We start from the raw sequence: 25365 nt of genomic DNA on the forward strand, positions 1-25365 counted from the left end.
AAAGGCGTTTGTTCTTTAACAGAAGAAATACAAAGGGCAGGTGGGACTGACGAGGAGCAATGCATTGTTCACTAAAAATAGATCTAAACTCTGAATTAGCAGCACAAGGTCAATTCCAATCGTAAACTCAATTCAAGGCATGTAGACAAAAAGATGTTCATCTTTAAAAGTAAATAAATAAAATAAAAACTTTTTTTGTTCTAGAATATTGTCATGAAACAAGGTCAAAACTATAGAACAATTAGTTTCTTTTTAATGACCATTTTAAGAATAATTTAAAAATAGTGAATATTTGTGATATTACCTTTCGGTTTTAAATGCTTTTTATTAACATTTGTTTTGTGTTAATATTTTTTCTTTTACTGTTTCATATTATTAAATGTCCAAATCAGAGATTTTTTACATACTATTGAAATAAATAATGTCACCATATATATTATATTATATGTATTTGTTATTATATCTTTTTAATAGAAAACCTGTAAAATTTAGATTTATTCCTAGGTGTTTTATTCTTTTTGATGTAATTATAAACGGGATTGTTTCCTCCATTCCTTTTTCACCATGTTATGTGTATAGAAATGCAACAGATTTCTGTCTATTACTTTTGTGTCCTGCAACTTTTTGAATACACTGAGTTCTAGTGGTAGTTTGGTGGTGTCTTAAGGATTTTCTACATATAGTGTTGTGTCATTTGCAGACAGTGAGAGTTTTATTTTTTCCTTTCCAATAGGGGTGTCTTTTGTTTCTTTTTCTTGACTGATTGTTGGGGTTAGGACTCCCAATAAAAGTGGTGAGAGTGGTCATCCTTGTCTTGTTCCTCATCTCAGAGGAAATGCTTTCCATTTTTCACCTTTGAGTATGATGTTGGCTGTAGGTTTGTAGTATATGACCTGCATAATATTAAATATGTTCCCTTTATATACTTCCTGTTTTGAGAGTTTTTATCAGAAGTGGATATTGGATTGTTCAAATGCTTTTTCTGCATCTATTGAGATACCATGTAATTTTTATCTTTCATCTTGTTACTCTGGTGTAATATATTGATTGATTTGTGGGTACAGGAGTGGCATCCTTCCTTCTGTTGTGGGGGGACCCAGTTGCAAGCATTCTGGTGTGGGAAGGTGTGCTCCCAGCTTGGCTGTCTGAGAAGCCCTCTCTGGTTGTTGAGGGAATGCTGGTGGGTGGGGCAGGCCTCTGGTGTCAACACTGTAGATTGAGATCCTGGGAATGGCTGCAGCCAGTGTCTGTGCCCCTGGGGGGTTTCTAACTGCCTTCTGCTTCCTTGGGTTGTTCTCCAAGATCAGTAAGTGGGTCTGATGCGCCTTTCAATCTGCTGCCTCTGGGCTGGGACTCAGAGCGTGTGAGACTTTGTGCGCCACCTTTAAGAGTAGAGCCTTAGTTTCCCACAGCCCCCAGCTCTCCTGAATGACACTGCTGCTGATTTACAAAGCTGGCATCTGGGGGCTCATGGTGCAGGACCCAGGTTGGAAACCCTGACGTGGGGCTCAGACCCCTCGTTCCTTGGGGAGACCCTGAGAGATTCCTCCTGCTTGTGAGTCATGGTGCTGGGGGTGTGGGTCAAGACTCCACTGCATGTTCTCCCCTCCTATCCACCTCACTGTGGCTCCTTCTTGTACTTTTGTGGAGAATATTTTCTGCCAATGTTTAGGTCATTCTCCGAGATAGGTGCTCTGTAAGCCATGGTAGTTTTGGCATGCCTATGGGGGTGAGTTCAGGGTCTTCTGTTCTGCCATCTTGCCCCGAACACCAGTGCACATCATTTCATTGCAGCACAGTTGTGTCCTGAGAGAACTCAGAATGTAGACAGTGTCCTCAGAAAACATGTGCGTCTGGCTTTGGAGAGATCCGGGGAGAACTGGAAAGATCAGTTATGTTCTTTCAGCTGCATGTGATACATTAACTGGATGAAAGAGAAATGCTAAGAGGAATCTTTTCAGCTTGCAGAGAGAATTTAGAGGGAAAACAGTGTCTCAAAGAGTTGCTGAATTGGAAAATGATGAAAATTTGAATTGGAAACCTGTTTTTCATCCCCAGTTTCTCTGGTCTGCAAATGATTTTCATGGTAAGAAATGATCTCTGGATAAGGATTAAGGCAAAGGTGTGGCTGTAAGACCCTTATGTACAACCATGGGTCTTCAGCTCTAGCATGAAAATTGTCTGGAGGGCTTGCTAAAATCCTCCTTCTTTCCCGAAGATTCTGAATGAGTCGTTTCAAGGTGGGACACACACATTGCATTTCCAGCAAGTTCTTAGGTGGTGCTGCCAGTCTGGAGATTTTACTTTGTGAAGTATTGTCTGCAACACATCTAAGTCTCTGACAGTTAGACCTGATAAGCTAGACAAATAACTTCTAAGAATCTTAAAGGTGCTGTCCTGTGGTAGCCAGGCATGCCCCAAACAGGAAAGACCGGTCTTCAATTATAAATGTGGCCTTTGGGGCATGGAACCAATCCCAGTAAGATTCAAGAGAAACTCCGAAAAAATACAAAGAAGTATATTGGTGAAAGTTCTAATTATTTGAAGTAAATGGACAGACACTTACACATGAGAAGAGGTCTCAGGACACTGAAACTTCTATGGGCAGAAAGTGACTGAGCAAACTTTGCGGATGCAAACACAGATTATTGTTATGATTTTTTAGGCAAGGAGGACATCTCAGGGGCTGAAGTCAAAAAATACAGGAGGACAGTAGATTAGGGAAGCACTCCTGGGGAGCAGGACTGGGAACGCCTAAGGAACATCACATTCTCCAGAGAAGCTGGCCCCAGATACTTGTTTGGACTGTTTCAGAACGTCCTCAGGCTCTTGACAGCACTGGGTCTCGTTCTCCCACACTTTGAATGGGGGTGTCTATTCGAGTTCCCTTCCCTGAATCCGCACTTTTATCTGCACTTGAATCTGCACACAATCTCATGTGTACAGAGCTGACGACTTGTCTGTCTGAGTCATGGTCTCTGGATCACGATGGATGTGTCTCAGGAGCTGCCCCTGGGGAGCGTCACCTATGTGTGGACCTGACGCAGGACAGAGGTCCCCAACCGTAGCTGAATGCCGCGGGCGGGGAGGGACTTCCAGAGTCTCTGGGACGACGTGAATGTTGTGCAGACACAGAAACACTGTGGGACAGATGGCAGATAGTAGTGGATCGCAGAATGTGGCCAGATGTCCTTGTAATTCACACACACCACATCCCATTCAAGGCAGAGTCTGTTTCTCTGTCTCCTTGGATCTGAGCTGAGCGTATGTCTTGCTGGGATCCACAGGATGAGTGGAGGAGATGTTGTGAAGTTTCGTCTTCTTTTTTTTTTTTTTTTAAAGTTTATTTATTTATTAATTTTTGGCCGTGCTGGGTCTTTTTTGCTGTGTGGGCTTCTCTCTAATTGTGGTGAGTGGGGGCTGCTCTCTAGTTGTGGTGTGCCACCTTCTCTGTTGTGATATCTTCTCTTGTTGTGGAGCACAGGCTCTAGGCCTGCAGGCTTCAGTACTTGTGACTCCCAGGCTCTAGAGGCAACTAGGCTCAGCAGTTGTGGTGCATGGAGTCAGTTGCTCAGTGGCAGGTGGGATCTTCCCGGACCTGGGATCGAACCCTTGTCTCATGCATTGGCAGGTGAATTCTTTACCACTGAACCACCAGGGAAGCTTAGATGTTGTGGGACTTCTAGGCTGAAGCCTCCAGAGGTCATGTTCTCTTCATTGTCCTTACGGAATGTACATACATGAGACAAGTCTGAGCTGGCTGTGGAATAAGGCAGGGTGCCATGGTGACAGTGAAGATCAGGCTCTGCACATGGTATGAAGTTAGACCCATGGGATGTGGGTCAACCCTCCTCAGCCATCAGGGCAGGTCGGCCTATTAACACTCAACACTAATGGTGACAATAATAATCAACAGGCCTACACACCAGTAGTGGTAGCTTTCAGCAGGCATTCACATGTAGTGGGTTTCCCAGGGGGCGCTGGTAGTAAAGAACCCACCTGCCAATGCAAGAGGAAGGAAATGGCAACCCACTCCAGTATTCTTGCCTGGGAAATCTCACGGACAGAGGAGCCTCGTGGGCTACAGTCCGCGGGGTCACACAGAGTCAGACAGGACTGAAGTGACTTAGCAGCAGCAGCACATGTAGTAGGAGCTTGATCACCTCATTTCTTTTCTTCACATCATCTCTATGATATGAGTACTATTATCAGTCTAAAATTTACAGGTGAAGAAACTATAATTCAGGCAGAATAGGTAGATCATCCAGTCAACACCAACTACATGATTTGTAGGACTTGGTGCAAAACAGGGGAGTCCTTTGCTTAAAATTATGAAGAATTTCAACGTGGTGACAGTGGAGAATTAGACCAAGTGGGGGGCCCTACAAGGGTGGCCCTGGGCATGGGTCCGATGTCCACAGAGCTCCCAGCACCAGGTCACGGTCAGTGTAAGAGGCAGGCTTCTGAGCCACAGATGGCTGACTCCAAGTTGTCAAACTCCATCACCTTGTCAAATGATTCTTTACCAAAGATGTGAAGCGCTTTGTAGTTTGCCAACATGAGGAGGTATTTCCTGAGACTCCCCAGTCACTCTAGAAAAACCTTCCAAACACCAGCCTCTTCTGGACCCAAATTTGCATTAGGTCCCTGCCTCAAGGACTGGGGACAGGACCCAGGGAAGGTTGCCTAATGAAACTCTTCATTTGAAAATGAATTAAAACTCTGTGATTTCCAGCTGTGGCCGTGAAATCTGGGCTTCCCTGCCTAAAGCAGAAATTTGAGAAAAATCAGGCTGTGTCCAAGTTTGATATTGATCTGAGTTGACACTGTCTGCTGCCGGTGCTCATTCTGAGCCTTTTTGAGTGTTTATTGCTGATTCTCCTCCAAAGCCTCAAATTGACATCACAGGTGTGGAAGCTTCCCAGGTGGCTCAGTGGGTAAAGAATCTGCCTGCAATGCAGGAGACGGGGCTTCGGGGCTTCGAGGCTTCGATCCCTGGGACAGGAAGATCCCCTGGAGGAGGGCTTGGCAACCCACTCCAGTATTCTTGCCTGGGAAATCCCATGGACAGAGGAGCCTGGCATGCTACAGTCCGTACAATCAGAAAGAGTCAGACACGACTAAATGATTGCTAATGTGGGCACACATGCACCTGTGGAAGCATCTGTTGGTGAACTTATAATTCAGCCTCAGAAACACTCCCTTCTCATGTGCTTAGTCGCTCAGTCATGTCTGACTCTTTGCAACCCCATGAACTGTAGCCTACCAGGCTCCTCTGTCTATGGGATTCTCCAGGCAAGAATACTGGAGTGGGTTGCCATTTCCTCCTCCAGGGATTCTTCCTGACCCAGGTATCAAACCCGGGTCTCCCACATTTCAGGCAGATTCTTTATTGCTGAGGCATCGGGGAAGCCCTCCCTTCTCTTACTTGCCTTTATTTCAGCCTCATCTCCAGGATATATCCATTTTTTCTTTCCTTTTTTTTTTTTTTTTGTGGTCAATCTTCATGGAAGCAGTGCTGTGTTGCTATTACAGCTTTTAAATTAATTTCACTGCCATCGTCAGCTTGGAGATTAACACTGCTTCTTAAACACCTGGTCTGACTTCAGAAATTATTTGCCATCTGGTCAAATACTGAGTAATTATAACAACTTGGTGGCAGGAGAAAACACAGTTTGCTGAGAGATCAGATAGTCTTTTCAGAGTTAGGTTGCATTGAATGAAGCTCGACAGAGGATGAGATGGTTGGATGTCATCACCAACTCAACAGACATGAATTTGAGCAAACTCTGGGTGATAATGAAGGATGGAGTAGCCTGGTGAGCTGCAGTCCATGGGGTCACGTGGAGTCGGACACAACTGAGTCATTGAACACACACACATGGAGCTCTGCATTAACCTAATGGATGCGCTCCCTTTACTGACTGTAAAGATGCTGCATTTGGGGCATCTTATGTGGGCTTCCTTGGTCTTAGTCTGCCAGACATCAGGCTGGTGAGAGCTCGGATTCACTGACATCACACATATTCAAATTTTCATCACATATTAAGTCAAGAAGCAGTCCGTGGCTTCTGGCTGACACACGCAGACATGAGACCACCTTTGGTCATGTTTCCTTGTTAGGAACTTCAACTCACCTGAAATCCAGTCTGTTCAGGGTGGCGAGCCTTGCCCACAGGCTGTGTCTCCCTGTGAGGAGCTGGTCTTCTGAGGATGTGCTAGAAGGAAGGATGCACTCAAAGCTGGTGCATCTTCAGATTGGAGGCTGTTTGGATGACTGACAGGAGAGGCATCCTCAGGTCACGCTTAAGAGCACACAGCTTGGAGCCACCCTTCCTGGAGGGATCCTGCTCTGCTACTTAGTACTCTGAGTTCTTGGCCAAGATGATATTCACACCCATCCTTTCACCTGTAAAGCAGGGATGATGACAGCAATTACCTGAGAGGTATGAGAGGGAATGCACACGGAGGCATCTTGTAAGTGCTCAGAGTTGTGCTGGCATAACAAGTGCTGTCAGTGTCGTTAAATAAACGTGACTATAGAAAACTGTACTCACTTAAAACATACAACACAGAAGAGCCAATAGCCATTCTTGTTAAGAATTGGATGAGATAGTTTAAGACTTGGATATATAAGGGTTTAGTAAGTGAAAGCTACCAGGGAAGTGGGCTTCCCTGGTAGCTCAGCTGGTGAAGAATCCACATGTAATGCAGGAGACCCCAGTTCTATTCCTGGGTTGGGAAGATCGGCAGGAGAGGGGATAGGCTACCCACTCCAGTATTCTTGGGCTTTCCTGGTGGCACAGCTGGTAAAGAATCCACCTGCAATGCAGGAGACCTGAGTTCAATCCCTGGGTTGGGAAGATCCCCTGGACAAGGGAATGGCTACCCACTCCAGTATTCTGGCCTGGAGAAATTCCATGGACTATACAGTTCACGGAGTCGCAAAGAGTCGGACACAAATGAGCTACTCGAAAGATGCTCAGTCATGTCCAACTCTTTGCAATCCCATAGACTATAGCCCTCCAGACTCCTCTGTCTGTGGGATTACCCAGGCAAGAATAGTGGAGTGGATTGCCGTGCCCTCCTCCATGGGATCTTACTGATCCAGGAATTGAACCTTAGTCTCTCACATTGCAGGCAGATTCTTTACCATCTGAGCCACCTGGGAAGCCCAAGATAAGGCTTTAGGTTTAGGGAACAAGAAAGGACAGGCATCTTATAGGTCCCTAACCCAGGTACTAAGATCAGTTTTTTTCCTCACGATTCCAGTGGCTTCCTTTGCATTCCCACCCGCATTTGACCTTATCAAGTCCATAAGTGAGGACTGTGTCATCTGTATCAGGGAGATGGTAAATACAACTGACAACATTAAGAGGGGAAATTTCCCTGAATGACTGACACAGCCAGCCTGGAACCTGCCTTCTTCACAAGGACCCCTCAGGGACAGAAGGCAGCCTCTTGCTCTAAGGACAATGACATGCTGTTGATGACACTGACTAAAACAAGTGACCTACAGTTAACATGCTAGAAAGAAGTGTCCACCAGTCAGCACACAGCTAGGTTTGAATAGCACATCTGGCTTCAGTGGTGCTTGCTGGTCTGTGACCCAGCAGTGAGGTCTGAGGGCTGCAGCCACATTGGGTGGGACTAGGCAATGGGTCCGTGGTCCCAGCCCTGAAACCTCTGTGGATTTTCTGCTGAGCAGCAATGGATGAATGGATCCCATTCCATTTTATTACCAGGTTGCCATGTAACAGAAAACTCTTCTCTACCTTAAATACCCTTTGTTGTTATTGTTGTTCAGTCGCTCAATTGTATCCGACTCTTTGTGACCACATGGACTGCAACATGCCAGGCTTCCCTGTCCCTCAGCATCTCCCAGAGTTTGCACAAACTCATGTCCATTGAGTTGGTGATGCCATCCAACCATCTCATCCTCTGTCGACCCCTTCTCCTCCTGCCTTCAATCTTTCCCAGCATCAGGGTCTTTTTTAACTAGTTGGCTCTTTGCATCAGGTGGCCAAGGTATTGGAGCTTCAACTTCAGCATCAGTCCTTCCAATGAATATTCAGGATTGATTTCCTTTAGGATTGACTGGTTTGATCTTGCAGCCCAAAGAACTCTCAAGAGTCTTTTCCAATATCCCAATTCAAAAGTATCCATTCTTCAGGGATCAGTTTTCTTTATGGTCCAACTCTCACATCCATTTATGACTACTGGAAAAATCACAGCTGTGGCTGTGTGGACCTGTGTTGGCAAAGTAATGTCTCTGCTTTTTAATACACTGTCTAGGTTTGTCATAACTTTTCTTCCAAGAAACAAATGTCTTTTAATTTCATGTCTTTAGTCACCATCTGCAGTGATTTTGGAACCCCCCAAAATAAAATCTGTCACTGTTTCCATTGTTTCCCCATCTATTTGCTATGAAGTGATGGGATGCCATGATCTTAGCTTTTTGAATATTGAGTTTTAAGCCAGCTTTTTCAATCTCCTCTTTCACCTTAATTAAGAGGTTCTTTAGTTCCTCTTCGCTTTCTGCCATAAGGGTGGTGTCATCTGCATATCTGAAGTTATTGATATTTCTCCCAGCAGTCTTGATTCCAGCTTTTGCTTCATCCAGCCCAGCATTTCACATGATGTACTCTGCATAGGAATTAAATAAGCAGGGTGACAATATACAGCCTTGACGTACTCCTTTCTAAATTTGGAACCAGTCTGTTGTTCCATGTCTGGTTCTGACTGTTGCTTCTTGACCTGCATACAGGTTTCTCAGGAAGCAGATAAGTTGGTACCTTAGCAGTAAGGTCTAGTATTCCCATCTCTTTAAGAATTTTACAGTTTGTTATGATCCACATAATCAAAGGCTTTAGCGTAGTCAATGAAGCAGAAGTAAATGTTTTTCTGAAATTCTCTTGCTTTTTCTATGATCCAACCGATATTGGCAATTTGATCTCTGCTTCCTCTGCCTTTTTGAAATCCAGTTTGAACATCTGGAAGTTCTCAGTTCATGTACTGTTGAAGCCTGGCTTAGAGAATTTTGAGAATTACTTTGCTAGCTTGTGAGATGAGTGCAATTGTGTGGTAGTTTGAACATTCTTTGGCATTGCCTTTCTTTGGGATTGGAATGAAAACTGAACTTTTCCAGTCCTGTGGCCACTGCCGAGTTTTCCAAATTTGCTGGCATATTGAGTGCAACACATTCACAGAATCATCTTTTAGGATTTGAAATAGTTCAGCTGGAATCCCATCACCCCCACTAGCTTTGTTCGTAGTGATGCTTCCTAAGGCCCACTTGACTTTGCATTCCAGGATGTCTGGCTGTAGGTAAGTGATCACACCATCGTGGTTATCTAGGTCATTAAGGTCCATTTTGCATAGTTCTTCTGTGTGTTCTTGTCACCTCTTCTTAATATCTTCTGTTTCTGTTAGGTCTGTCCACACCATTTTTGTCCTTTATTGTGCCCATCTTTGCACAAAATGTTTGTTCCCTTGGTATCTCTAATTTTCTTGAAGAGATCTCTAGTCTTTCCCATTCTTTAGTTTTCCTCCATTTCTTTGCATTGATCACTTAAGAAGGTTTTCTTTAGAACTCTGAATTCAAATGGGTATGTCTTTCCTTTTCTCCTTTGCCTTTCACTTCTTTTCTTTTCTCAGCTCTTTGTGAGGCCTCCCCTAACAACCATTTTTGCCTTTTTGCCTTTCTTTTTCTTTGGGGTTGTTTTGATCACAGCCTTCTGTACATTGTTACTAACCTCCGTCTATAGTTCTTCAGGGACTTTCTCTATCAGATCTAATCCCTTGAATCTATAAACACCTTTGGAGGCTGTTAATACTAAGTGCATGGAGCCCTTGACTACAGATTTCTGTATTTAAAGAAAACATGCTGTTTTTGCCAAGTTTCCATCCTAGCAGATGCTTTCCATGTGAGCTTCATGTTATTTATCATGGGACCAGTATTTAATTTCTCTGACCTCCTTCCATGTAGAGGCAACTCAGGACTCATGGAACTGTCAGGCCAGAGTGAACTCTTAGTGGTGAAAACTAAAATAAGCAGTTAATAGAGCACGGATGTTAGAAGAGAAATCATGACTTGATGACATAAACACTAATTCACAAGGATTAAAAAAAAAAATTCCTTGGCAGGGGTGGCTGCTACTAACCTCCTCCATGGCCATGTCCAACTTCTCCATGAGACATACTTATTTCACAATGAGAAAAACTCATTAGGTTTTTCTTCTGGGACTGGCCAGGAATTTTGATTTATCTTCATCCTTGTCAGACTTCACAGAGGTACTAGAGTATTCACAAAAGCCAGCGAATATGTTCCATTAACTTCCCGGAGGAAACCAGAAACCAAACTCCTTGGTGAAGAGGCGCTAAACTTTTCAATGACCATCTGATCATCTTTGTGTGATGGAGGGGACCCGCTGACATCTGGCTGCTGGTGGGGACAGTGCCTGAAGCTTCTGGCAGACAGTCTGTCAGGGCAGCTGCTGCGAACCCCCCAAATTTAATATCTTAGTGACAGACACTCTGTATCCCTGTTGGACACAGCTCATCAGGAAAGAGAAGTCACTGAACAGAGGTGACATAAAAGTACCTCATTGTGGACCAAACGTGTCCCCAACAAAGCTGCATGCTGAAATCCTACCCCTGGTGTGATGGTGTTGGGAGATGTGATGGCGTTTAGGAGGTGTTGTGGTCTGTGAGTGGGTTGGAAAAGAATTTCCAGACATGAGGCAGAATGAGAGGAGAGTAAAGTTTATTAGATTGGGAGATGCTGTTAGAACAGTGGGCCAGCTCAAGGGAGAGCCGACCCCTTTTGGCAGCTAGTAACCAATTTTCCTAGCCTCAAGACCAAGAAAATTCCTGTTGAAAGGCATTAGGTGATTGGTTAGGATGCTATAGGGTAGGTAATAGGGTGGGTATTTTACCTAATATGGGGTCAGAGAATTGGCTGATTTAGATCCAGAGGCTCATGGCAACTGTTCCTATGGTCAGTTCCAGAAATTTCTGTCCTGTGACCTTGGTAGAGGTCTCCACACCTGTATAGGGCTCCACAGGAGGTGATGGGGGTCAACAGAGGTCACAGGGATGGGGCCCCTGATGGGATTAGTGCCCTTGTAAGAAGAGTCACCAGAGAGTTCATTCTCTCTCCCTCTCTTTTTTCACCACATGTGGCCACAGAGAGAAGACAATCACCTCCAAGCCATGAAGAGGGTCCCCCAGGGACCAAGTCAACAGGCAGCTGAATTTTGGACTGTGGCTGCTATGTGAGCCCCCAGGTCTGGAGAGTTTTCTGATGGCAGCTGTAGCAGACTGAGACAGCCTCATTCAAGCAGAATATCGTGGTATGTGGTGTTGTTTGTCTGTCTTCATTGTGAGTGATCCTTCAGAAGCAGCACTGGCCAGATGGACAGAACTCAGCAATTGTCCTCAGGATGGACTCCCAGGAACTGATCTTGAACCCCTGATTGTCCCATTCTGGCTGCTAGAATGAAAGTGGTGAATCTGGTGGATTCATCTCCCACTGTTTTTTTCTTTTTCCATTAGGGATGCTTCTTCATCACAGAGAATATAATCAGTGAAATAAAGCAACTCAAATAGAAGAGAATTAGCTTGTAGACAGCAATGGAAGTCTGTGGGTTTTCCTGTGTGTGTGTGTGTGTGTGTGTGCTTAGTCGCTCAGTCATGTCCAACTCTTTGCAAACCCATGGACTATAGCCTGCCAGGCTCCTCTGTCCATGGGATTCCCTAGGCAAGAATACTGGAGTGTGTGGCCATTTCCTTCTCCAGGGGGTCTTCTGGACTCAGGGGTCAAATCCATGTCTCCTGCATTGGCAGGTAGATTCTTTACCACTGAGCCTCTGAAGCCCATGGGTTTTTGTGAGGGTCTTGATATCATTAGTTGAGACAGTGGGCCAGTGGTTAGCAGTCAGGGTTCCAGAGTCACTTGGATTCAACTCCTGTTTCTGCTATTTATAAGATGTGAAACTGGCAATATTCTTACTTCTCTGTGCTTTTGTTTCTTTGTTTGGAAATTGAGGATACTATTAATACCTGTCTCTAAGGGGGCTGTGATCCTTGTCAGAGGTAGGGTGTATAAAGCAAGGTGCCTGGAACATAGTAAGTGCTCAGTAAGCCTTTATTACCTCCTTATATTTTATCTATGTTTTATCATGGTGCTGGATGGGAAAATAATCATGCTGGAGAAAGCCATGTTGCCACTCGTAATTAGCTCTTGAATCTATGGCACCAACATTTGGAGGCCTGCTCAGCACAGATCACAGATGGGCTGTGCTTATATATAGCAGCACGTGAAATAGAGCAGGAAGAATATTTGCTGGTGATAATGATGGCAATTAAAATTGCAGTGATGTGCTAACTAGCACAGTGCTGTTAGAGTTGCCCAGAGAAAAAAGACAGCGAGAAAGATGAATGGTTTGCAAGAGACAAGAAGAAATACTGAAAAAAAGAAAATTTAGTGTAATTCTGGGCAGTGGTGACTTGTTCAGATGCTAAGTCATGTCTGACTCTTTGCGACCCCATGGACTACAACATACCAAGCTTCCCTATACTTCACAATTCCAGAGTTTGCTCAAGCTCATGTACACTGAGTCAGATCCCTCTGAGTCTATCTGGGGTGAGCAGGAGACTGCAGGGCCATATTTCACCACTCCTGAGTGAATATGAATATTTTAAAGGTGTGCTGTAAGGGTAGATGCTGGGAAAGATTGAAGGCAAAAGGAGAAGGGGGCAGCAGAGGATGAGATGGTTGGATGGCATCACTAACTCAATGGACATGAGTTTGAGCAAATGCTAGGAGATAGTGAAGGACAGGGAGGCCTGGCGTGCTGCACTACATGGGGTCTCAAAGAATTGGACATGACTCAGCGACTGAACAGGCAGACAGATGGGTAACCGCCTGCTGTGTGCCCTGCCTGTCATTTTTTTCCTTAAGTCACTTTAGAAACAGCCTACAAAGGAATCTCCTTGTTTCTCCACGTCCCCTAAATGCCAGGCATGTCTCTGCAATCCGGAGACGACAGCTGCTCTTCCTCCCCTTCATGCCCCAAAGCAAAGATAATCTGTTTGCTATTCTAATGGATCTGATGGTAAGACACCCTTTCTTCTTGGACAGGTGCAGTGAACAAAACATCCTTAGAGAGATGCACACACAATGAGAGATTTATCTGTGCAAAAGGGATTTAGTGATTTCTAAGTAAGATATAGCTAAAAATAGAGAAACCAGATGACTTGATCCTCAGATAGTTCACAAAACTTCTGTTAAGAGTTCTGCTACATGAAATCTTTTTACTGATGTTGTTAAAATGGGACTTGCCAATGCTTCTTTAATTCCCTTCCCTTCTGTTCCTCTGGAGGAGGCACTGGTGAGCTATGAAGAAGAAATATATACAGAAGAGGAAACAGTCTAAACAGTACATGAGACAGATGATTCGTCCCTGGATAAATGGAGATTATTTCTGGAATAACTTACCAGCAGAAAATAAGGAGTTAAAATGGAACAGTATGGCCCAATTGTGTGTGTATGAATGGTGGGGCTACTGAACATAGCCAATTGGGCTTCCCTGGTGGCTCAGTGGTAAAGAATCTGCCTGCCAATGCAGGAGACCCAGGTCAGAAAGATCCCCTGGAGGAGGAAATGGCAACCCACTCCAGTATTCTTGCCCGGAGAATCCCATGGATTGGGGAGTTTATCGGGCTACAGTCCTTGGGGTCACAAGGAGTTGGACACGACTGAGTGACTAAACAATAACATAGCCAGTTAATATTTATGTAATCTGAACACCTAAAGAGAAATCAAGATGATGGAGTAGAAGAACGTGCACTCACCTTCTTCTGCAAGAACACCAAAATTGCAACTAGCTGCTGAAAAATCATTGACAGGTAATCTGAAATGTTCCTGCTACAAAGACACCTAGAAATGTTGAATAAAATGGAGTAAATACACTTTTAAATGCAAAGGGGAATTTGTAAGAAAGTAAGAGAAATTCCCCAAGACTGATAGCAAGGAGAAAACTACAATTAACATGTCAGTGGATACTGAACCAAGCTGCCATGCAGATTTTGCCTATCTCAGTAACCAGGAAGCATGCATTTTATGGGCATAAAAAGTAAACCAGATTCCTGATCAAGATGGGAGATTGGAACTGAGAATCCAGTATTCAGTCCAGACCTTGAAAGGACAACCTCCTGTGGAAGCCATAAATAGAGATGGATTGTTATTTGATAAGACAGGAAGTGGGGAAGCTTGTTTATTCTGATTTGGGTTTGGCCTGAAAAAAACCCATAGTTTCCCTGAGAATTTGTCATTACTAGTGTGCCTTAGAGATGGGTTTAAAGTTTGAATTTATATTAATTTAGGATCCCAAATCTCCCAAATGAAATAACAGAAAGACTGGAAACATCACTGAGGTGCTTACAAAATCAGATGCATAATTTATTTGGAGTAATGCCTTCTTCATGCAGGTGGCATACTATTCCCACAGATATGAGCCAACTGAAAATGTGTTCACAATCTAGAACTACAAAGCCCAGGAGGATGCAGACCCAGTGGGCAAGAACAACACAAGCAACAAATATCCAGAGATAGCACCCCCAGAGTTTCAAGTCATACAAACAGAAGGTATAAAATAAGCATGTTTCAAAATAACAAATTAAAAATCATTAACAACATGAGAAATAAACAAGATACTATCAGCTGGGATCAGGCATAACTGAGAAGAAAAACATGTTTTGACTCCAGCAGTTTGGTTTTGAAATTCCTCCACAGTCCCTTTGTGTCTTGGACTGTCCATTAATCTAATTTTTGGTCTAAACTGACTGGTCTGTAAGACATCCTCTTGATTTTCCCATCTAGGTAGAGACGAGGCTTCCTTCTTATTATTTTGAGAGGCCAACACTGCTTCTGCTCTTGGTACCCACTTCTCTCAGAGGGTATTGAGGATTGACAAGGGAGGCAGCCACAAGGGCTGGCAGCAGCCAGGGGATTGGAGCCAATGGGCTACATTTTCACCTTTGATCATCACCAGCCGATGCCACTGGGCTTGCTAGTTTTGCATTCCACCAACAAAAGGACCTGAGTCACTCACTGGTTTATTATCCTCTCTTATACAGTCAGTTCCACTTTCAGAACAAGAGTTTCATTTGTACAATCAGAGTTCTCTGTGAAGTATAAGATTAAAAACCAGTACAATTATGGGACTTAAGTCTGTTTATCATAAAGTACGGTTTGGGGGCAGACTAGGGTCAGAGTATGTGGACAGAGGAACCTGGTAGGCTGCAGTTCATGGGGTCGCTATGAGTTGGACACGAATGAACGACTTCACTTTCACTTTTCACTTTCATGCATTGGAGAAGAAAATGGCAACCCACTCCAGTGTTCTTGCCTGGAGAATCCCAGGGACGGGGGAGCCTAGTGGGCTTCTGTCTATGGGGTCATGCAGAATTGGACCTGACTGAAGTGACTTAGCAGTAGCAGCAGCAGGGGCCAGTAGTGGTGGCCGGCAGAGTCTCCAGGTAGGTGGATCACCCATCAACCCTACTGCCTTATAGACCATGCCTGGGGGTCCCCTCCAGGCACTTACCTAAAGGAAGTTATTGGAAATCAAAGCAAATCCAAGTAACTTTTATGGGGTGAAAATTAACTGGCAGTGACCTTGTAGACACACACTTCTTTCAGGACATCTTACTGTACCAAACATTCTGGGAAAAGGAAACAAGAAAATCATGTCCTTTCGCCACCCGTCTGTAATTAAAGCATTCAGTCCTGTGCTTGGGGACCAGCCGCTATTAGCAGATCTAAAAAGAAAAGACTGTGAAATCACGTCTCAGATAGGAAGTTGGTGTTGGATGACAGGACACCTTTTTCCTGCCTGAGAAAATGACACTTCTCAGAGATGTGCAAAGACATGAATTGTCTCAGGGAGTTACTTCCTGAGTAATTGCTGTCTTTGTAAGAGGTCAGCCGGAGCAACTTTGAACAGACTCAGTAGTGATGGGAGAAGATAGAGCATAGAGGGTTCAAATGAAGTCAAGGCTGTGTTTTTGAAGTGTGTTTGTTTAGGGTTTTTCAACAGTGAATTGCTGATTTGCATTAGTAAGCTTCAAATAAAAGTGTGTGATGAGAGGACACTGCAGATAATGTAGGGGGGAAATTGCATCTGCTTCCTTTGTATGGATGTCAGTCAACGTTGTTTGAAAAAGTGTTGCTATTTTTTTTAAATGCTGCGTCTAAGTGAGGCATCTAAAAAATGATATAAATGGACTTATTTCTAAAACATAAACAGATTCACAGACTTAGAGAATGAATTTATGGTTACTAGGGAAGAAGAGTACGGGGAGGGATAGAGTTGGGAGTTTGAGACTGACATGTACACACTGCTATTGTACATGAATATGTTAACATGGATATATATAAATATGGATAACCCACCAGGTTAAAATGGATAACCAACAAGGACCTACTGTATAGCACAGGGAGATCTTGTGTAAAGGGCACGTAACGAGAAGACCTTAAGAGGCAAGGTTGTTGTTGTTGAAATGGCAAGGTTCAGTTACTAAATTGTGTACAGTTCTTTGTGACCCCATGGACTGTAGCACTCAAGCTTACCTGTCCTTCACTATCTCCTGAAATTTGCTCAAATTCATGTACATTGAGTCAGTGATGGGCAAAAAGATATGACACTGGAAGATGAGTCCTTCAGGTCAGTAGGTGTCCAATATGCAACTGGGGAAGAGTGGAGAAATACCTCCAGAAAGAGAGCTGAGCCAAAGTGGAAACCACACTCAGTTATGGATGTGTCTGGTGGTGAAAATAAAATCTGATGCTATAAAGAACAATATTGCATAGGAACCTGGAATGTGAGGTTCATGAATCAAGAGGCAAGGAGACAAGGGCGTTTGGGGAGTCATGTCAGATATGTACACCTGCTGGTGACCTTGTGGGGTGTCCTTTAGGGTGAATGTTGGCACCAGTGGCTGCTGTCAGTCTTGGGTCCAGGAGACCACTTGGCCACACAGATTAGATGTTGAGGCGGCTGAGCTAAACTCTGGTCATGCTCATTGAAACCAAGCCATAAGCATATTGATCTATTAGAGAAAATTCCACTGGGTGTTACTACCCTCAGTGATGTGTTGTCCTTGCATTTTTTTAAAACTATATATATGATTCACCTATTGTTCTCCCAAGAGTATCCCAGGATAGAAGACCTTTATCACATTTTCTTAAGGACAGTGTCTTGTGAGGACGGCTTCCTCTTTCTTCTCTTCTCTTCCAGGGTCAAATTACTGGAGTCTTCTTTCCAAGAGACAGCAGGACAGTAAACTGGAACAGGTTCCAGTAAGCTGATTTGCTACCTGGGTTCAAAGTCATTCATAAGAAAACCTCTGCAGAGTTACAAGAATGCAAAGACTCAGGGAAAAAAATGTGGTAATGCACCTTTTAGCCACTGCCTGGCACCTAGTAGGAATTTAATATTCTTTTAGAATCATGTGGATGAATTGAAGATACAATTAATCAAAAAAGCTCTCTTAAAATATGACTCTTTATATTCTGTGAGAGTAAATATGTCTTAAAAAAAATGAAAAACAAAAACCTGTAAGTAAGACGAGTCCTCTTTCTTGTTCCCTGACTCCGCATGTGTGACATTTCTGTGGTCAAAGGGTTATGTGGGCTGACAGATCTGCTGCCAGATGGGAGGGTGGAAGGTCTTGGTCTCGGCTGTTACAAAATGTCAGAACTGACGCGTCTCCAGAGGGAATTTTGAAGCAAATGCAAAAAGAAACTTTGCAGTTATAAGGTTTAGAAAATACAAAGACCCTTGAACTCACACAGTTTCATAATTTTGAGATCCAAAATGGTTCTTCACAGGATGCGATTTATTTATTTATTTACTTGAATGTGGGCCAGTTTTTTCAAGACTTTGTTGAATCTGTTACCATATTGCTCCTGTTTTCTGTTTTTGGTTATTTTGGCCGCAGGGCAAGTGGGATTCTAGCTTCTTGAACAGGAATGGAACACATAGCCCCTGCATTGGAAGGCGAAGTCTTAACCACTGGACCACCAGGAAGGCCCTATATGATGTGATTTAGAATATTATTTGTTTCATCAGAATATTTCATACCAGTTGCTATATTTTCTTTTTAATTTATACTTCATTAATTGAACTTTCTCCTTCCGAATCCTCCTCAACCTTCAAATTCTTACACAGGAGAATGAATTTGTACCTTTTGATGGTTCAACAGAAGCAGCTCAGTGGGACCCTCTTCAAGTCAGAAATTATTGTGCAGTCTCATTTTTTATCTTAAAAGTTCAGTTGAATGTAGTATACTTTTCCCTGAAATACCCGATGTTTTTTTAGTAGCAATGTTCTAAATTACTTGTCATCCAATAAGATGGGGACCTTAAAAGTGTCAGGGTTCTCCTGTGGCTTCATGTTTGGCACCCTCTTCTCCACCAGCAGAGCTGAGCAGCCAGGAAGGATTCAACCCCCAGAGTAACAAGCAGAAAAGAGCATGGAGAGTTGACCAGTGTAGGGAACAAGATGTTCTGTGACATCCAGGAAATGATTCTGTGTGTCTGCAAAGCTGACCTCCTGCCCTCTCCCAGCTCTGATGGCCCCAGTGAAGTCAGGGTGTACACCAATCCCTGCCCTGCACCCACCATCTGGTCCCTCCACCTCCCCCTGCACCCCAGCCTGCAGATCATCTGCTGTGTAACCACTTGTCATCCACGCAGGGTGAAGAGGAGAAAGGGGTAGATCCAGAGTAGGTCATGACTCAGACGTTGTTTCACCACCATCTCACTCTAAAGCCTTGAGGGAACCACTTCCTTGGCATCTACTTCTCTCTTTAGTAAATTAGAGGTTGGGATGGGGTTAACATATATGATCCCTTCCATGCCTAACTTTTATGATTTCTGCTCTCTGGCTAATGACATTGTAGCCTCTGACACTTCTACTAGTGTGAGTGTGAGTGCTGGGACTCCCATGTAGGTGAAGGGAACACCTAGCTTTATAAACATAAGGAGAGACACCTGAATGAGTGGGCATTTAGCAGATTTATACACAGAATAGAAACCAACAATATAAATATGAAGCAATATCCTCTCCAGAAGGCAAAATCTGAAAACATGTTTTCTGACACCATCATTTTTATTTGCACTTTGGCATATAGAGTAATTTCACATGGTCGGCTTTGAAAAGTCTCCAGGACAAATGTGAATGAAAAGGGGTTCACCTGATCAGAGAACCAGAATGTTTTTCTGCTGCTGCTACTGCTAAGTCACTTCGGTCGTGTCTGACTCTGTGTGACCCCACAGATGGCAGCCCACCAGGCTCCCCTGTCCCTGGGATTCTCCAGGCAAAAACACTGGAGTGGGTTGCCAGTTCATTTTCCAATGCATGCAAGTGAAAAGTGAAAGTGAAGTCACTCAGTCGTATCCAACCCTCAGCGACCCCATGGACTGCAGCCTTCCAGGCTCCTCCATCCATAGGATTTTCCAGGCAAGAGTACTGGAGTGGGGTGCCATTGCCTTCTCCGAGAATGTTTTTCTAGGGACTGGAAAATACTGGTTGGAATATTTGGCAGAAGAATGCCATTGCAGGTGGTTGAAGAATGTGTACATCACGTTCCTCTGAAGAGATGGGAGGGAGGGAGGCAGGGAGAGAGGGAGTGTTAATGTTCCGGGAGCTGACGTCATCTTTTTAAAAGATTTTTTATTGTTGCTGTGGATGTGGACCATTTTAAAAGTCTTTATTGAATTTGTTACAGTATTGTTTTTGTTTTCTGTTTTGGCTTTTTGACCACAAGGCATGTGATCTTAGCTCCCCGACCAAGGACCGAACAGACCGACTGAACAGACAGAACCTGCACCCTCTGCACTGGAAGGTGAGGTCTGAACTTGACTCCCTGGCATTCCATACACACCTCTTTGATTTACGCTGAGCTCACATACTCAGAGGCCCAGCCACACCCAGGTCCAGGAGTCACACTTCATGAAGTAGATTTGCTCAGCCTCCCCAGGCTGTGGGTATTGTGATGACTTCTGAACTTGCAATGAAAGAGGGCAGCCTCTCACTGTTTTTCCTTTCCTCTGAAACAGGTGGGTTTCCTTTACCATGATCATATTATAAGTGACCTCAGAACAGAACCAGAGCTGAGAAGTTGATGAAAACATTTCCCCTGTTCCGTGAAGGGATTGGGTGGGGTGTGAGTGACTGCCTTCCTTGGCAGCATATTAAAGAGCTCTTCGCTTTTAGCCAGAAAGTGTCACAGAATTCTAACACCTCCTGATGATTAATTAATCGTTGTTTCATCCACAGATCTTAGACCAGTGGAGCCCACACAGTGCCCCGACTTCCGCTCAGTGAAATACTGCCTGTGACATTTATTACTCGCATTAACAGTAATTTACCCTTCATTAATCAGAGCAGTCAGCTACAGTATTTTTCAATCATATACAATACTTACTTTACTAGTTGGCTGGAATATTTTATTCATCCATTAGCCTCAGAAGCTCTGCAAACAGCTTGTAAATTCAGACATGGCCTTGGATACTGAAAGTGCAGTGCCCTTTTTATGGCTAATTTATGGCCCATGTTTATATTTGTGCCAAGACGCAGGATTTCTTACTGATCAAGATTTGAAATATGCAGTCATAAACTCTTCTTTTATACTGGTCTTGGAGATGGAAGAGCCTCTTGATGAGGGTGAAAGACAAGAGTGAAAAAGCTGGCTTAAAACTCAACATTAAAAAAACTAAGATCATGGCATCCGTTTCCATCAGTTCACGACAAATAGATGGGAAAAAAGTGGAAGCAACGACAGATTTTATTTTCTTGTGCTCCAAAATCACTGTGGACAGTGACTTCAGCCATGAAATTAAAAGATGCTTGTTCCTTGGAAGGAAAGCTATGACAAGCCTAGACACATCACTTTGCCAACAAAGGTCTGTATAGTGGAAGCTAATGGTTTTTCCAGTAGTTATGTACAGATACGAGATATGGACAATAAAGAAGGCTGAGCACCAAAGAATTGATGCTTCTGAACTGTGGTGCTGGAGAAGACTCTTGAGACTCCCTTGGACTGCAAAGAGATCAAACCAGTCAATCCTAAAGGAAATCAGTCCTGAATATTCACTGGAAGGACTGATGCTGAAGCTGAAGCTCCAATACTTTGGGTACATGATGTGAAGAACCGACTCATTGGAAAAGACCCTGATGCTGGGAAGGATTGAGGGCAGGAGGAGAAGGGGGTGACAGAGAATGAGATGGTTGAATGACATCACTGACTCAATGGGCATGAGTCTGAGCAAGCTCCGGGAGACAGTGAAGGACAGGGAAGCCTGGCTTCCCTGCAGTCCATAGGATAGGGTCTCAGAGTTGAACATGACTGAGCAACTGAACAACAATAATGTATAGGTTTGTTTTATATAGTCTGGATATGCAGAGTGGGTTCTCTGACATATCCTGCAATTGTATGAGTAATTGGAACAGGTAAAGCATGAAAATTTACTTGGGATTTATTAGGAAAGAGGCAATTTTAGCTTTTTGTTCATAACTTGGAAAGTGGAAACTGTGTCTTAATGAATCCAGATGGCAAATCACATAACCTTCAGAGGAGACATCTTCTAGGTTATGGGCAGGAGGACCAGGAATTTTGAGGCCTAACTTTTAATGGCAGCTATCTTATTTCTCCAGAAAATAGTCTTAAACCCTCACAATATTTGATTTTATTTTTGGCAAAGTAGAGATGTAATTTTAAGTGGTTGAAGACAAGGAGACAAAAGGTAATGAGGATAAATAATGAAACAAGATAGAAAATGTTTCATAAAAAAGACCAGGCTGGTTTGGTGAGGTTGTTTCCACTTGCCAAGATGCTAACAGACTTTTTGTTGTGTTTATCGAAGAAAGAGTCAAGGGACATCCTGGTGGTCCAGTGATTAAGACTCTGCCCTTCTACTGCTGGGGGCATGGGTTCAATCCCTGGTCAGAGAACTAAGATCTTGCCCATCAAAAAAAATCCCATTGTGGCCCAAATAAATAAAATTTTAAAAATTAAAAAAAATTATAAAAAGAAAGAGTTGAGTGTGTGAAAGTGGAGTATGGATGAAGAAATTATCTAGGACAAGTTTTCATGACATCATCAGTTTTACTATCAGGCACTTTACTGATACTTAATCTTTGTGCTTCTCCAAATTAATGTTTACTTAACATCCCCAGGGTGCTCTGGGTGTTCGTGAACTACTGCCTGACAGTCATGGAGATGGGTTTTGGATTCCCTGGATTTGGCTTCATCTGTCATGTTCCTGTTTGTACCCTAAATTATTAAAACACACACAGGCAACACCCCTAACAGTTTTGTTTGGGTTACGAAGCTGACGTTCTTTTGGAACTTGCCATATGATAAGACCTTCTATCTGGCTCAGATGTAAGTCTTACAGACAGCCCCAACCTCAGATCAGCTCAGGTTTTCTGCATGTGCAAGTGAAACTGAAGCAGGAGACCCCTTGATCGATTTTGACAACACAGCTTCCTAAAGAACAAGAAGGAAAGCCAACTATAACAGTGATGCGTTAATAACTGCAGGATGATGCTACACTTACAGTTTTTCCAAAAAAAAAAGCATACAAAATATATTTTTATAAGAAAGATTAGGTTTTGGATACAATTTCAAAACATCCTGATTCTGCTCTGCATTAGGCCTGCATTGAGTCCCAGAAGCAAAATGTATCCCCAAGGGTTTGACATTTTTTCTTTTTGCCATAAGCTGTAATACATCTTCTTCTTAACCCAAGCTCTGCAAAAAAACAAACAAAAAAAGGGAAGAAACAGCAATCCTTGGAATTCTAATATTAATCTGCTATCTACATTCTTTAGAAAAGGCTCTAAGTTAATACTTTTGTTACTGCTATTAATTATGCTGATGTATTTGTGTTTACCCTCAATTCATTATAATCTATCTTCAGCACTGTTGCTAAATCTGTGGAAGGAGAGATATTTTTATTGCACAGATGAATTAGTTATTATTCTCAAAAGCTGAAGAATTTGCCTATCTTGCTATCTGCATATTCTTCACTTTTTAGAATAACTTGTATGTTTGAGAAACTGAGAAATAAAGCAGGATATATGATAGCATCATTTGCCACAGTCCATCAGCCTCATTCTTAAACTTTCTAAAATGTAGTTTTTACTGGTAATTATGCTTATGGGTGTTATAATTTTGACTGTGCTTCATTGTTTTAGCAACACCGACCTGAACTCTGTTCAGTATTTTTCCTCGACAGAAGCATCAGTTCTTGTCTCATTTTCCAGGGTGTGAGTGCTGCTCCATTTCATCTCAGGACTCCAGGGATGGCTTCCTATTCTCTTTCCTGCCCCTCTACAATTTTCCCTTCTCAGTTTCCACTCTCAGTGTATTGTTGTACCAGTAATGGCATAAATCATAATTTCTCCCCAAGATCTTTTTCTGTTCCTTTAGGTGAATGACTTTATAACTTTTTAAGGATTCATGAACTGATGTATCAATCAGTCATCAAATATTTATTGAATTTTCTTATGAGCTCAGCACCTTGCTGGAATTTTACAAGAATATAACAATATTTCATCTTACTCTTTCTACTCATTTTCTATCTCTGGGTGCTGTTTGTTATTTTTATCTGATATTATAAGTGCCTACCTGTCATGGGTTGAGTACTAAGTACAGTGGAATAGACTTTCCTCTCAACCTTAAGCTTCATAGCTTCTAAGCCTTCCTGGTTTTCTTTCCACATTTGCAGTCCCACCCCCCCCACCCCCGCTTATGTCTGTCCCCTTTCGCTCATGTTTTCTGGCCACAATCAAGGTTTCAGGTGCTCCCTTGTCCACTGGATGTGACTTTTGGTCTTTGGACATTAATCATCTTCTGTATCGAGCTCCTGGAACAGTTATTGTTGGGACAATGCTATTGCTTCAGAATTTTATTTAATGTCCAATTATACTCATCTAGTTTTTCCTATGATTCTTCTTCTGTCGTGCTTGAAATGGAATTGGATGAATCAGGCAAGGAATAAAATGTGTGTGTGTGTGTGTGTGTGTGTGTGACAGAAAGAGACAGAGAGACACACAAAGAAAGAGAAACACAAGCTGAGAGAGAGAAAAACAGAGAAAGAGGAGGGAAAGAGGGAGGGAATGACAGCACGAATTAACTTGACTTGTATTTGTTGCTCCTTAGAGACTCAAGATGAGTGTATCTGTAGTTTAGTCAATGTTTTTGCATTTATTTGCATGCATGCTAAGTCACCTCAGTCATGTTTGACTCTTTGCAACGCTATAGACTGTTGCCCTCCAGATTCAACTGTCCATGGAATTCTCCAGGCAAGAATACTAGAATCGATTGCATGCCCTCCTCCAAGGAATCTTCCCGGCCCAGGGTTTGAACCTGCATTTCCTGCAGCTTCTGTGTTGCTTCTGCATTGCAGGTGGATTCTTTACCGTTGAGTCACCAGGAAAGCCCCTCCATATTTCATTCATACAGTAGCCCAAAGATCTACATCAGCTGGATGGGGTGTGGTCATTCCTCCACGAGAGCCATGGATCCGGGCTTCCTTTGTCATGCGGCTAATCTACCTCCTAGAGTATGCTGGTCAAGAGAACTGTCTGCAGTGGTGGAAATATTCTGTATTCGTGTCCTCCAGTGATGGTGGCCACTCACCCTTTGTGGCTCTTCAGGGCTTGAACCATGGCTAGTGTGACTGAGGAACCAAACTGTTAATTTGATTGAATCTTTAATTTTTTAAAAAATTATTTACTTATTTATTTATTTTTGGCCAGACTGTGTCTTCGTTGCTTTCTCTGGTTTCAGTGCAAAGTCTTCTCACTGCAATGGCTTCTCTTGTTTTGGGCATGGCTTAGTTGTTCTGAGGCTTGTGGAATCTTCCCAGATCAGGGATTGAACTTGTGTCCCTTGCATTGGCAGGGGAATTCTTATCCACTGCACCACCAGGGAAGTCCTGATTGAATCTTTAATTTTACTTTAATTCATTTATACTTAGATAGCCATACAGAGCTGATAGCTACTGTTCTGGACTTAAGCCTCTTTAATCACCTGCATGGTCAAGGCTAGTGGTAAAGAACCCACCTTCCAATGCAGGAGACATAAGAGATGCTGGTTCAATCTGTAGGTTGGGAAGATGTCATTTCCTGGAGAAGGAAGTGGCAACCTGCTTCAGTATTCTTGACTGAAGAATCCCATGAACAGAGGAGCCTTGTGGTCTACAGTTCAGGGGTCTCACAGAGTTGGACATGACTGAAGCAACTTGGCATGCTTGGTCAAGGCTAGCCTTCTCTACCCAGGTACTGG

This window comes from Bison bison, unplaced genomic scaffold, assembly GCF_000754665.1.
Source record: "Bison bison bison isolate TAMUID 2011002044 unplaced genomic scaffold, Bison_UMD1.0 scf7180017864486, whole genome shotgun sequence".
NCBI lineage: Eukaryota > Metazoa > Chordata > Mammalia > Artiodactyla > Bovidae > Bison > Bison bison.